This window comes from Urocampus carinirostris, chromosome 15 (assembly GCF_059441175.1).
Source record: "Urocampus carinirostris isolate Australia breed hairy pipefish chromosome 15, RoL_Ucar_1.0, whole genome shotgun sequence".
Classification (NCBI taxonomy): Eukaryota; Metazoa; Chordata; class Actinopteri; order Syngnathiformes; family Syngnathidae; genus Urocampus; species Urocampus carinirostris.
The window spans coordinates 11609483-11623228 of NC_142363.1; the positions used below are offsets into that span (position 1 = coordinate 11609483).

Genomic DNA, 13746 nt, shown 5'->3' on the forward strand with positions numbered 1-13746 from the left:
TGCAGTCAGATTTTTGTAGTATTACTGTGGTTTTAGTTGTGTAGTATATCTGTTGTATTTTGTAGTATTACTTTTGTTATATTCTGAAAGTATATGTGTAGTATTTCTTACCTTTGTATTCTATATTTGGTTTTACTGTTTTGTTTTTGGAGGTTTTTTTTCTAGTCGTTCTGTGGGAATATTTTCCTAGTATTTTCATAGTTGTATTTCTGTATTATATTTGTAGTGTTTACATGGTAGAATTGTTGTAGTATTTTTGGTATTTTTCTAATATTAATGTAGTTGTATTTTTGACGTATTTCTGTCATTATATTTCTGTCGTATTTTTGTCATAATATTTTTCTAGTAATATTACTTTACTCATTTTTTAGTACTATAGTGCTATTTTTGTATTTTGTAGTATATCTGTTTTAAGTAATATTTCTGTTGTAGTATTTCTGTTGTAATATTCCTGTAGTAGCATAACTGTATTTCTACATTGTAGTAATTTTATCGTTTTTCTCCAGTAGTAATTTTGTAGTACTTCCATACTCTTTTTTTTTTGCAGTTTTGCTGTACTATTGTTGTAGTAGATGTGTGATGTTTTTGTAGTATTTCTGTTGTAATCTATCTCTAGTTTTATTTTTGTAGTAATATGTCAGAATATTTTTGTACAGTATTACTGTAGTGGGATTTTTATAGTGTTTCTGTAAAAGTATTACGATAGTAGTATTTTTATAGTATTTCCTATATAGTATTTATGCTGTAGTGCCCTGCGATTGGCTGGCAACCAGACTGGGATGGGCTCCAGCACCCCCACGACCCTACTGAGGATAAGCAGTGCAGCTAATGAGATGAGATTTTTATATCATAGTATTCCTGTAGTAGTATTTCTGTTATTTTCTTTTCAGAATGAAAGCAAAATAATTTATTGGGTCCCTGTTTTAAGCACAAAATTTGATATTTAGTGTTGTAGTAATTTTGTAGTATTTTTGTTGTATTACTGCAGTAGTATTTTTTATTATAGTATTAATGTAGTGGTAATTCATAGTATTTATGTAAAAGTATTTCCATCGTGATATTTTATAGTATTTTTTTTTCTTTTCAGAATAAAAGTTATGTGGTATATTAGTTCCCTTTTTTAAGCACTAAATTTGATATTTACTTTTGTAGTATTTCTGTCGAACAATATTTGTTGAGGACACATTAAGGGGCAATAGGGACAAAGTATAATTTCTTTGTTAGTTGTACTTTGATTACTATTATGAAATATATGTATTTATCATGTTTGGACTATTTTTGGATGGTGAGTCGGATTATAACGGTATAGACGGCTGCATGTGGCCCACGGGCCTTAGTTTGCACACCCCAATCATAAGGGAATAGAAAACTTCATCACTGGAATGAATCGATCTGAAGCATTTGTGTGATAAATGGGATGAGCTTGTTTTGGTTTGAAACATTCGGCGCCCTTGTTTTGCTTACCGCATTCCCAATTGATTTGAGTCCTCGATTAGTGCAATAACTGGCCTGCCATGGTAGCATAGGACCCCGTATCATCTTCATCCTTAGTTCAGAGAACATTCGGGGACATTTGGGGGAACATCCATCATCCTTGTATGCGGGAGGGGAGGAATCCCCTATCTCAGCTCCAGCAATTATTCACTGCCATGGGGGTGTTTAAAACCACCCGCTAGGTTGAAAGAGCTTCCGATGCCTTTAGCAAAACCAGCAGTGGTGTACCAAACGCCTTTTTTATTTTCAAATATATCTGAAAAAAACAATCCCGAAACAGATGTGTCACAGAGGTGTAGATGTATACACATGTTAATTGCTAATCTTGCATCAGAGATTAACACCGTTTTCCCTGACACTGTTTGACCCGAGCAAATTATGCAAAGGCGTTTCTCTTGGTTAGGAAATTAAATTTGATAAATGTGATTTGTGTATTCAGGACCATCCCAAGCCTTCATTGGGCCCTAAGAAAAATTAGATTTGGGGCACCCTATTGCTTTATCATTTCCATACCTACTTAGAACTTATTCCATGTTCTACTCCAGGGGTGGGCAACTATTTGTAGTCGGGGGCCGCATGAGACATGTTATACTTATTCTAAATAGATTAGTTTCATCTAATTGGTTTTGAAACAACTTCAATTAGAGCAAAATAGTATATTGGGTCCCTCTTTTAACTTAATTTGTTTTTTTAGTTTTTAAGTATTATTCTTGTTTTTTTTTTTATATATATTTCTGGAGTCAAATTTTTATTGATGTTCTGTATATTTTTGTAGTGTTACTGTAGTTTTATTTTTGTAGTATTTCTGAAGTATTTTTTATGTAGTATTTCCATAGTAGTATTCTTGTCGTATTTCTTTAGTATGTTTGTAATACTACAAAAAGACAACTTCAGTACTATTTTTGGAGTAATTAATATTTTTGTCATATTTCTTTAGTATTTTTGTAATATTGCTGTAGTTGTCTTTCTGTAGTATTTTTTTGGAGTAAATAATATTTTTGTCGTATTTCTTTAGTATGTTTGTAATACTACAAAAAGACAACTTCAGTACTATTTTTGGAGTAATTAATATTTTTGTCGTATTTCTTTAGTATTTTTGTAATATTACTGTTGTTGTCTTTGTAGTATTTTTGGAATAAATAATATTTTGTTACATTTCTTTAGTATTTTTGTAGTATTACTATAGTTGTCTTTGTAGTATTTTTGGAGTAAAAAATGTTTTTGTTATATTTTTTTGTATTTTTGTAATATTACTGTAGTTGTCTTTTTGGAGTAAATAATATGTTTGTTATAATCCTTTAGTATTTTTGTAATATTACTGTAAGTCTTTTTCTAGAATTTTTAGAGTCAATCATATTTTTGTTATATTCCTTTGGTATTTTTTTAATATTACTGTAGTTGTCTTTTTGTAGTATTTTTGGATTAATTAATATTTTTGTTATATTTAGTGTTTTTGTAATATTGCTGTGGTTGTATCTCTGTAGTATTTTTTGGGAGTAAATAATATTTTTTTTTATATTTCTTTAGTATTTTTTCTAATATTACTGTAGTTGTCTTCTTGGAGAAAATAACGATTGTTATATTCCTTTAGTATTTTTGTAATATTACTGTAGACTTCTTTTTGTAGCATTTTTTGAGTAAATAATTCTGTCGTAGTATTTTGTATAAAGTATTCCTGTCGTAATATTTTTGTCGTAATTCTATACTATTTTATTTTCAGAATGAAAGTAAAATAATATGAGGTCCCTGTTTTTTAACACATTTGATATTTAGTTCTGTAGTCATTGTGTAGTATTTTTTTGTACTTCTGTAAAATTATTTTTGAGTAGACACAGAAAGTGACAATGACGTCATGTTGGCACCCAAAAACGTAACCACACTTGGGGCCCCCTAGTGGTTGTGTGGCCCTAAGCAGCCGCTTATTTCGCTTATGCCTTGGAGGAGATTGTTTAAATTCTATCGCGCACTTGTGTATAAACGCACACTTCTAATTATCTATTAAAAATTGGTATAACATTTTGTTTTACTAACAAACCTTGTTGAATATGTGATGCCATGTTTAAAATCATTCATTGACAATGTAAACTATGAACACAATACCAATATAAAATTTAAAATGTACTTATATAATGTCCTTCAAAGACAGATTCATCATCAGATACACCAGAGGACTTTCCCCTCGTTGTGCTTTTTTCATTCATTTATATTTTTCAGGACGACTTTCTGTTTTCTGTATTCTTCGACATTCCTTTTTGGTACCATGAATGAAGAAATAGCGTGATAATGAGATAAAGGCTAATGCTTTTTCAAGTCAAGTCTTGTGAATTTGTATGGCCCTTAATCACAAGAAGTCTCAAAGGGCTTGTTTATATTTTCCACATGTTGTCTACATTACTGGTTGGGATTCAGCGCTCTTAACACCGTTCAATTTTCGTTGCATCCGATGTTTTGCGATTGTGGTCAGCAATATTTTAGACTGATCAATGATTGCACAAATACAGTGCATTATATATGTATAATGCGCACCCAAACTTGTAGCGTTTTTTTTTTTTTTTTTTTTTAATTTGCGTTACACACAAATAAAAATGGTAAATGTTTCCAACTTCTAATACATATATGTATGTGCATTTTAAAGGGAAAATTCACTTTAGATCATTTGCCTACTCCGGTCCTCAAAGGACGCATGTCCTGCCTGGTTTTCGAGGTTTCTCTGCTCCAATACAGCTGATACCAAGCCTCTGCTTGCTTGCTAACTTACTATTGCACAAAAACTGTGATATATATTACATATATATATATATATATATATATATATATATAATTTCACTTTGTGAATTGTATTGTTTTTTTTTTTTTACATGTTACTGCACTAATATTTATCGCACCCTTGTTACAATACACTATTTTTTATTGAATTACTATTATTCATATAATTAGTATTTTTACTTTATTTCATTTTTTATTCTTTTGCCTGTTCATCCTGATAGTCGTTTATCTTTTTCCTCTTCAAAATCAAACTGGTCCTCCCGATGATAAAACTTCTTAGTACAACATTGAAAACATTTAATGATATGGAATGGTTTTCCATAACAATTGCTTGGGGGGGCCCAAACAATGATCTTAAAGGGACACTGTGTAATATTTTGGCACAAGGCTGTGTGTAGTGCAACTGAAAATAGGTGCTAAAAAGCACGAGGTTGAATACAAACTAGACTCAGAGACTCAAAGTAACCAATCAGCACCATGTTTCACCCTCCAGTGCCATGTCTAATCTCGTTTCGCAACGTTGATATCAATGACAATAAAGACAATTTTAATTCTAACACGCTGATCGGTTGTATCTCCTGAGTTGAAGAGAAACCTCCAGAATTAAACAGGACATGCGGCCTTCGAGGGTCTGAGATTTAGAAGTAACGCTCACCTTTATTTTTTCGTTCTAATTGCAATGAAATGAAATGATCTGCATTTCTATAGCGCTTTTCAATTCAATGACTTCCCAAAGCGCTTTACATTTGTGCTTCACATTTCCCAAAAGCGGCCGTGATCTGTGCAGCCATGTAAGGCGCTAACCTGCTTATTGGGGGTATTGGGGGTTCAGTGTCTTACCCAAGGACACTTCGACATGTAACACGGACAAGCCGGGATTCGAACTGGGATCCCGTAATCCTAAGACGATCGCTCTACCTCCTGAGCTACTACTCTTAGCTTTTATTTGTTTCGTTCCTGTAATCGTTTCTTGTGGCGCAGAGTGTTTCTAACACTGTGTTATGACAGTCCATGTTCGCCAAACCATTGTGTATTTACCAACCGGCACGTTTGTTTTATTAGCGGTTTGAATGTTTGTCATGAAATATCTCACGCCTGTGCGCATTAGTGTTTGTGTGTTGGCAGCGTTTCAGCACGTGTCACGATGCTTAATGATTTACCCTTACATGTTACATTCGGAGACATTTCTTTTCCAGTGGAGGATTTCGTATGACGAGTTAAAATACATAAAATGGGCTTCTTTGAAGGGGACTTTGTGTCCTTTGGTTACCTTTAAGTGGTAAAGTAAAACTAAATAACGATACAAATTCAAATAATACGCAAAAATACATGAACTATTATATATACATTTATTTTAAGTACCTGTAGGTTAAAAATGTTTCATTTATTTTACGCAACAAGAGTCCCGACTGGAGGGAATTGATATAATCGTCTATCATCTTTCTGCTAATGGGACCCAAAAATATCAAAAAGTCTGGGGGGAAAAAAGAGGAGTACAATGTTGTGTTTTTGTTAGTCTTATTTGTGCTTTTTTGCACTCATTTTTGGTTGTACCATACAAGGGAACGGGAACCTATGGGTCGTGGGCCATATAGGGCTCTTTTTATGGGTACGTATGTATGGCTCGGAGACAAAATTGATTCCATGCAACTTATCTCCATGTTGTTCTAAATTTTAGTGAGTGATGTCTATAGAAGTGATATGAATTATTGAGAATATTTGGTCCTGTCCAGTATAAGTAGGGCACTGTTTAACAACAGTTCACAGTCAAGGTGTCACACCAAAAAACGTATTCTGGCTGTAGATCGCTAAATAATCCTCTATATGGAAGCTCATTAAACAATATTTGCTCATTATTGACACTATGATAAGAAACTGTTTTTAATTACCCAGAATCTCTAGCAAAGGTTCTAGAGCAATTTGATTGAGTGAGCGGTAGGGATGGGTGGAGTTATGCAAAGAACGCAAGCACTCCATCCTGTCCCTCGCCCTGTGCCGTCTGTCAACGGAATAAAACGATATTTTTATTATTGGAAAGATAATTAGTGTATTTTCCAGACTATAAGACATATATGTGAAATTATTGACACATTTTATCGGGTATATCATTCCACATGTTATTTTCACACTGAACCCAAGAGGGCACTCTAGGCCTGTGTTTAGAATTTCAACCTTGCCGTATTGTGCCGACAAAATGGCTGTTTTATTTTTGTTTTAGATTGACTTTCAAGATGACAAGTTTGTTTTTGGTGTTAGATTTTGTCAAATACGTTTCTCCCAAAAATGCTGACTTATACACATTTGCTTTCCTTCTTAATTATGCATTTTTTTTGGCTGTTGCGACTCCAAAAAGACTTCTAGTCAAGGAATACGGTTCTTTTCATTTTTTTCAGTGCATATCATACACATTTATATTCTTCTTCTTTCGCCATCTCTCCAATGTTTCTTCTAATCTTCTACAGGTCTCTGAGGGTTTACATAAAGTATGTAAGCATCGTTTGGAACAATGGTGAGGCACATCAAACCCAAGTGTGGCAACAAAATCATTATCAAATATGTTCAAAATTATGTTACACTTTGCTGAGTTCCCTGCAATGCTTAATTATTTTTTTCAGATTTTTAATGAATTGACTAATGTGCTATTGGAAAGGTTATACGACCCACAACGATCAGTTGTTTTTACAACAACCTTTACATGAGATTTCCATTTATATCAAGGGTCTTTTGTTACATAATACTAGCCATTTTGGGGATTTGCTTAGTGGACTGCACAAAACAGAGCTGTATTTGATCACTCTATTTAGTGGAAGTACAATATTGACAACATGATTGACTTGATATATTTGAAAATTATTTGAATGTAATGAGACCCCCAAAAACTTTTTACACAACAATTGTGAATATATGGATTCAAGCACCAAAAACAATATAAAGAGCCATTTTTTAGTGAGCCGAGCAGAAAAAGACTGTTCTTTACTTACTTAACTCAACTCACTGCAACTTTGTCATGGGCTTCATGGGCGGCAGTAGCTCAGGAGGTGGAGTGCTCGTCTTGGTATCAAGGGATCCCAGTACGAATCCCGGTTCGTCCGTGTTACATGTCAAAGTGTCCTTGGGTAAGACACTGAACCCCTAATGCCCCCAATAAGCAGGTTAGCGCCTTACATGGCTTCAAGGCCGCTATTGGGAAATGTGGAGCACATTGTAAAGCGCTTTGGGAAGTCATTGACTTGAAAAGCGCTACATAAAATGCAGAACATTCAAAACACACTGCCAAGGGAACCTGTGTTGATTTTACCTGCATACACTGTAATGTTGGCTAAATTTGCTACTGAATGAGCAATTTCGAACCGTTATTTTTATGCGTTTGATACATTTTCTTGTGCGCGGTGAAAGTCTGGGCAGTGCGCAATGGCGCACACGCGCAGATAAGAGGGAGCATTGATTGGAACTCTTTTGTTGAGATAATTAGTGGATGCAGGGCTTTAAAATTGCAGACGAGGTTGTTGTCAATGAGACACATTGCTGATTTTCTCCATTATTTTGTCATTTAGGTGGCAGGGGAGATTACTCCATTTTGAAAACGTGTGTGTCGTTGGGGGGCACCAATTTGCTGAGCAAGCCCCAACACAGCTCTTAGTGTATTTGGAAATAATTGAGGGGGTAGTGGAGGTTTTTTAGGCTCAGTGAGCATAAACCCCCTCCAATGTGTCACCAGGCTTGTTTTATTTATTTTTGCAAAGACGTCGTCCCCTGATTATAAAAAAAAGCAGCCATTTTAATGCTCGTTCCATTCATAAGTCCGTCCGGGGGTTTCAAAAACCTTGTGAAAGCTGCTTATTAAAAGGCTGACCCAACACTGTCTGCAGATGTGCCACCTGTTTTATCCGAATGAAAAAAAAAAAGTTTACATCGATAAGCAAGAGGAGGGACTCTTGCCTCTACATGTGAATGTGTGCTTTAAACTGCTAGCTGAGCAAATTAGCCCTTTAGGCCTGGAAAATGTGTTGTTTATTTAAAAGGCTAAGAAGACTACCATGACTTGTTCTCAAAAACCCAGAGTGACTCAGTCAAAATTTTAGGTGTCACATTTGACCCCATCTGTCCTTTCAAATACACATTAAGAATATTACTAGAACAGCTTTTTTTCATCTTTGCAGCATTGCTAAAATTCGCCCTATGCTGTCTTCGTCGTATGCGGAAATTATAATTCATGCGTTTGTTACCTCCCGTCTTGATTACTGTAATGCACTACTCTCCGGTCTCCCGAAGTCCAAAATCAAGAGCCTGCAGATGGTACAAAATGCTGCAGCAAGGCTTTTAACAAAGACAAGAAAGTTTTGATCCCCCGATTTTAGCTAACCTGCATTGGCTCCCTGTTAGCTTAAGATGTGATTTTAAGGTTCTGTTAGTAGTATACAAAATCATACATGGACTTGAGCCCTCAAATCTTTCAGATTTAATTCCCCCCATGTTCCGGTCCGGAGCCTTCGCTCTGAAAATGCTGGTCTACTAGTGATTCCAAGAGCCAAAAAGAGAACCGCAAGTTCGACAGCGTTCACTATTCGGGCCCCGGTGCTGTGGAATGCTCTTCCCCCTGATATTTGATCTGCAACTTCAGTGGAATTGTTTAAATCTAGGCTTAAAACACACTTCTATTCTATAGTTCATGAATGACCTATAATTCATCTGTGTATTAATTGTGATTGCAACATCCATTGCAGCCTGGTCACCCTGGACTCTGCGGTCCGTTCTCAAGGTTTCTTCATTTTCCTCATGTTGAGGTTTTTGAGTTTTTCTCTGCCATCATGTAGGTTTTAGTTTAGGGGATGGTGTAATAATTGTCTGTGGTTTGCAATAATATGTGGTCTCTGCAGCCCTTTGAGACTCTTTGTGAATAAGGGCTATACAAATAAACATGACTTGACTTGAAGAAAGTATACTTGGACTCTCAGGCAATTGTGATTAACAGACTCATGTGGATTTGAAGTTAAAATCTAGCATCACATTCACACGCTTATTCTGAATTTAAGTCTTTTATTTTGCCAGACAACACGACAGGTTGGCCCTACTTTGCCTAGCAAGTAATTTATTAACTGCTTTAAAAATACACATTTATGAGTGATACAACAAATGGTTTGAAGTACAAAATAGTTTTTTTAAATTTCTATTTTAAAATATTTGAGTGAATCAAAGCCAAGCAAATCTAATGGTCACACGAAACATATAGAGATCTGCAAATTGTCCTTTACAGTGAATGCTTTGTACCCTCGGAAAATAACTGAGCCATGACGTAATCCGTTGAGTCAAATCGAACTTTTCCTTTTTCCAATCAAAGTGACCTGCAATTTTATACATTTTCAGAACATGTCGCGAATCAGAAAGACGAGGACCACAATTGAATCACGTTAAGAAAGTTCATTTCGGGATGGGTGAAACGGGAGCGAATGTCCGTGTGTGTGTGTGTCTGTGTGTTCCCCAATGGCTGAGTGGCGTTGGGGATAGTAGGGGGAGATGGGTCCGGGCTCACTCACCACGAGTCCGTAAGACCAGGGCAGAAGAGAGGGCAGAAGAGTCAAACAAGTCCAGGTTCTGAGTCAGAAGTGCCGACAAACAGGTTCCGGGTGTAGGCTTTGCAGACGATCTGACAAAGGTAGGCTGTAAGGCAGGGCTTTAAATACAGAGCTTGATTGGCAGGGAATTCAAAACAGCTGGTGGTAAACGAGAACAGACAGTTGGAACAGATCAGGGTACAGTGACAGAATAGGGAGATGACTGGTGCTGGTTACCAGTAGAGACAGAGAGCTCATGACAGAACAACTTTGATGGAGAGGTTTACACTCCTAAAATGAAGAATTAGATTTTTTAGTAGATTTTTTTTTTACAAAACTTTTTGCTTGATTTTCTATTTAAAGGGCCAACGTGTGTTACTTAGAACCCTCTGGTGGTTAAAAAACTTCATTCATGATTTATTATTTGTGACCTGATCTACAGAAAGGAGTCGCATCCATCCATGTTTTACACGGCTTATCCTCAGTAGGGTCACGGGGTAATGGAGCCCATCCCAGCTATCTTTGGGCAGTGGGCAAGGTACACCCTGAACTGGTTGGCAGCCAGTCGCGGGGTACACAGAGACAGACAACTTGCCCATTCAATAAGAAAAATGGTGCAGTTTGGTCCCTTTGAGGGTTTATTCTTCCTTGTTCTGTGTAGCACTCATTTTTCTTAACACCACACAATACATCAACCTTTTGTGGTCAAATATTACATAATGTCCCTTTAAAAAAACTGACTTATCCTGAAAACAACATCTGTAGGATTTTCTTTCCAGTGCTAAAATAAATTAGTTCCAAATGATGTCCATCAACCCTTTAAAGATGTTTTCCACGCGCCATGAAATCAATCTTTAATCAAGTGGATGTTTTGGATGCTACTACAGAGAGATTCCTCATTCTGTTTTTAGATTGGCATTAAAATAAAATGGCATAAATTGAAGAGTTGCTCCGAGTTTTTCTCTCCCATAAAATGACAGCTTCTAAATCAGTTTGTCTGACTCGTAACACGGAAAGCGTCTGCCAGTCCTGTCTAAAACCATTCATTTGCAACGTCGCACAACAATGTTTAAAACTTGGCAAACTCGAAGACGAAAGCCAAAGAGCATTCATTTGCTCGAGGAACTTTCTTTGCCTGTGCTGACGAACTTGTTTACACGTTATAAACGTAGTCAAAAATAAGCTTTGACGCATGCAGTTACGAAACAACTGGACCCATTTTAGATGAAAATCTCATTATGACGTGTGACTAAAACTTTGCCTTTGTGTTATTAAAGAAAATGCGTGTACAGCAATCTCTTGGTTATTGTGTTGCGGGGGGTTCTGCTCCCCATTGACACCCCTTCATAAAAGCCACCAAGGTTTAAACTTTTCTCGAGATGACGTCTTTAAGACTGAGAGTAAAATAGTAACTATAGATCGACAAATAACCCTGTGACTGGCTAGCAACCAGTTTATGGTGTCCCCTGCCCACTGCCCTAGGACGGCTGAGATGGGCTCCAGCACTCCCGCGACCCTACTGAGGATAAGCTGTTCAGATAATGGATGGATGGATGGGTCTACAAATAACACAGAATACAGAATTGCACTTGAATTAATGGTCTCTATTGTTTTAATACAAAAGTACAAGGAAATTTGAGGGCTTTCCCTTTTATTGTAGGATAGTGATTTAGAGAGCGTCTGGCTAGCTGAACACTAGCATAGGGTATCCTCAGACTGACCCAGGTCTCCGCGATATTAAAATACAACTGTCCCGAATGTAGTGGTTTCTCAGGAGTTGGAGCTCTCGGTCTGTGTTTTTCAACCACTAATTCATTGTCATACTCTGCTATGGGAAATCAGCCATTGTGCGTCGGTGTGGGCTAGCGATAGCTATCTTTCATTTGGATTTACTTTTACCGGAGATGCAACGGCTTGCAGTTACAAAACAACTGGACCCTTTTTAGTTGATTCTCATTCTGACTCAATTGATTTGAATCCACAACAGAGGATTTAAAAAGATAATTGCCAACTTAGCGCGAACAGAACGAAAACAAGAGCTTTAAAAAACAATGCAGGATTCCCACAGATCCTTGAAAAGTCTCAAAAAGCATTTAATTAATTTTTCTAAAAATAAAGCCTTAATTGGCATTAAAATATCTTAAGTCAAATGTTTGAAAGTCTTAAAAATGTGAAGACATTAATAAGATTTATATTCATTTGAGCTAAAAAGATTTGTATTCTTTTTCGATCGTCTTTTTTCATCGAATATTTTCGTGACAACATCGCATGACCACAATAATGGAGCTATCAAAACAGTGATGGGGTTTCAGTCGGGCCTTTCAGAGCAGACTTATATCTTGGACCATGAGAAAGTGTTCAATTCAATGAGAAGTGGCTGTCCGACGAACGTTTTTTTCCATGGCTAAAAGCTGTGCCAGGTAATGTGTACGAGGCACAAGAATGTGCAAAAAATATATGTTTCTTCGTTTTGTTTGTTTCATTAGTATATGTTTTGTCTATTAAGTATGTGTTAACAATGTCCAACTGAGTTCAAAGAGCCTTAATATTTTTTTTTCTCCACCTTGCCTATCTGGTTTTCTTTTTCTTTTATCTGAGCTGTTCGGTACTTGCAACACATTAGGAAGCAGGAAAGGGGAAGTGGGGTGGAGAGTTATTTAATGCCCGTGCTTGCGATTTTCTCTTAGTGTAATGGTGAAAGTAAGAAAATACAGTCCAAATGCCAACCCAAACACCAAACTAGATGAAAAAATAAGAGTTTATTCGGGCGCATCTAAGAAATACGAACCACTCAAGCAGCTTGCAAAGGCTGGAATTATCGTACTCCAGTGTTATTGTTATTGTATAATGACTTGTTTACCTGACTGCCCATTTTGCACATCTGGTTAGCTGCTCCTCTTGCACTCTTTGCACTACTGTATAATACTATACATAACTATAAATTATTTAGCATATTATCAGTACTTCAATACTCTAACTCAGTACAACATTTATTTATATTTGTACATTCAAGAAAACTGTGCGGGTCAGATGTATCGACATTTCGTTCTGTATACACGTATACAAGAATGACAATAAAGTATATCTGAATCTGAAAATTATGACTTAAGCCTTAAACAATGGAGTTAGCGAATAGAACATTTAAAAATTCCAGGTTGCACCTTCAATCAAGCAATAAGTGCTAACCATGTCTTATTTTGAATGATGAACTGCTTCATCGTACAATTTATTTAACTTGTTTTTTATTTTACATAGAGGGAGCTGACATGATTGTCCGCCATCTTGCTGCTACGGGTACCCCAAAAATCCAAATACCTTGTGAAAAGCTTGGGAAGTAAAATGGTGCAGTTTGGTCACTCCGAGTCTCTGTAGTTTCCACGTGCTTTCTAGCACTCATTGGTTGCACTAAACAATACAGTAACAGTGTCAAAACCAGAATAAACGGTAGACCCAAACGCGTAACGTTTCACACCAAGCCTTACTGAGGAAGCGGAGAAGTCAGGCGCGGGAAAACAAACACTAGCGATCCAGTGTTCGCTGTGCTGGAAAAGCAGGAAACCCTTGAGATCGGAGCGTGGTCGGAAGACGGAAACAAGTTGGGCAGCCAGGGACGGGAGATCAGAGCGTGGTCAGTGGACAGCAACAAGTCGGGCAGCCGAGACGGAAGATCGGAGCATGGTCAGAGGGCGGAAACAAGTCGGGCAGCTGGGACGGGAGATCGGAGCGTGGTCGGGGGAAGAAATCAAGACGATCAGGAAGCCAGGGGCAGACAAGAAGGATACAGAATAGGACGGGACAGACGGGAGCTAGAGTCAAAACATGCTTGCCTTGCATGTGTGGAGGTTCGCTGACCGACTGACATGGAGTGAATGAGAGTACTGAGTTTAAATAGGAGGAAAACCAATCAGGAAACAAGCAGCAGCTGTAGCCAAAT

At 36.9% G+C, this 13746-nt stretch overlaps 2 protein-coding genes and 1 long non-coding RNA gene across 3 annotated transcripts in view; 2 read left to right on the top strand and 1 right to left on the bottom strand.

Moving 5' to 3' along the window:
- Positions 1-13746, top strand: part of scaf8 (SR-related CTD-associated factor 8) — a 109680-nt gene that overhangs the window by 40097 nt on the left and 55837 nt on the right. The gene's annotated exons all lie outside the window — the stretch shown is intronic.
- tiam2a (TIAM Rac1 associated GEF 2a) overlaps positions 1-13746 on the top strand; it is a 144280-nt gene that overhangs the window by 7781 nt on the left and 122753 nt on the right. The gene's annotated exons all lie outside the window — the stretch shown is intronic.
- On the bottom strand, positions 9302-13507 carry LOC148351556 (uncharacterized). The gene is made up of 3 exons (XR_015852834.1): positions 13295-13507; positions 13128-13217; positions 9302-9971 (listed from the first exon to the last, which is right to left on the bottom strand). It is a non-coding gene; the product is annotated as an uncharacterized LOC148351556 (long non-coding RNA).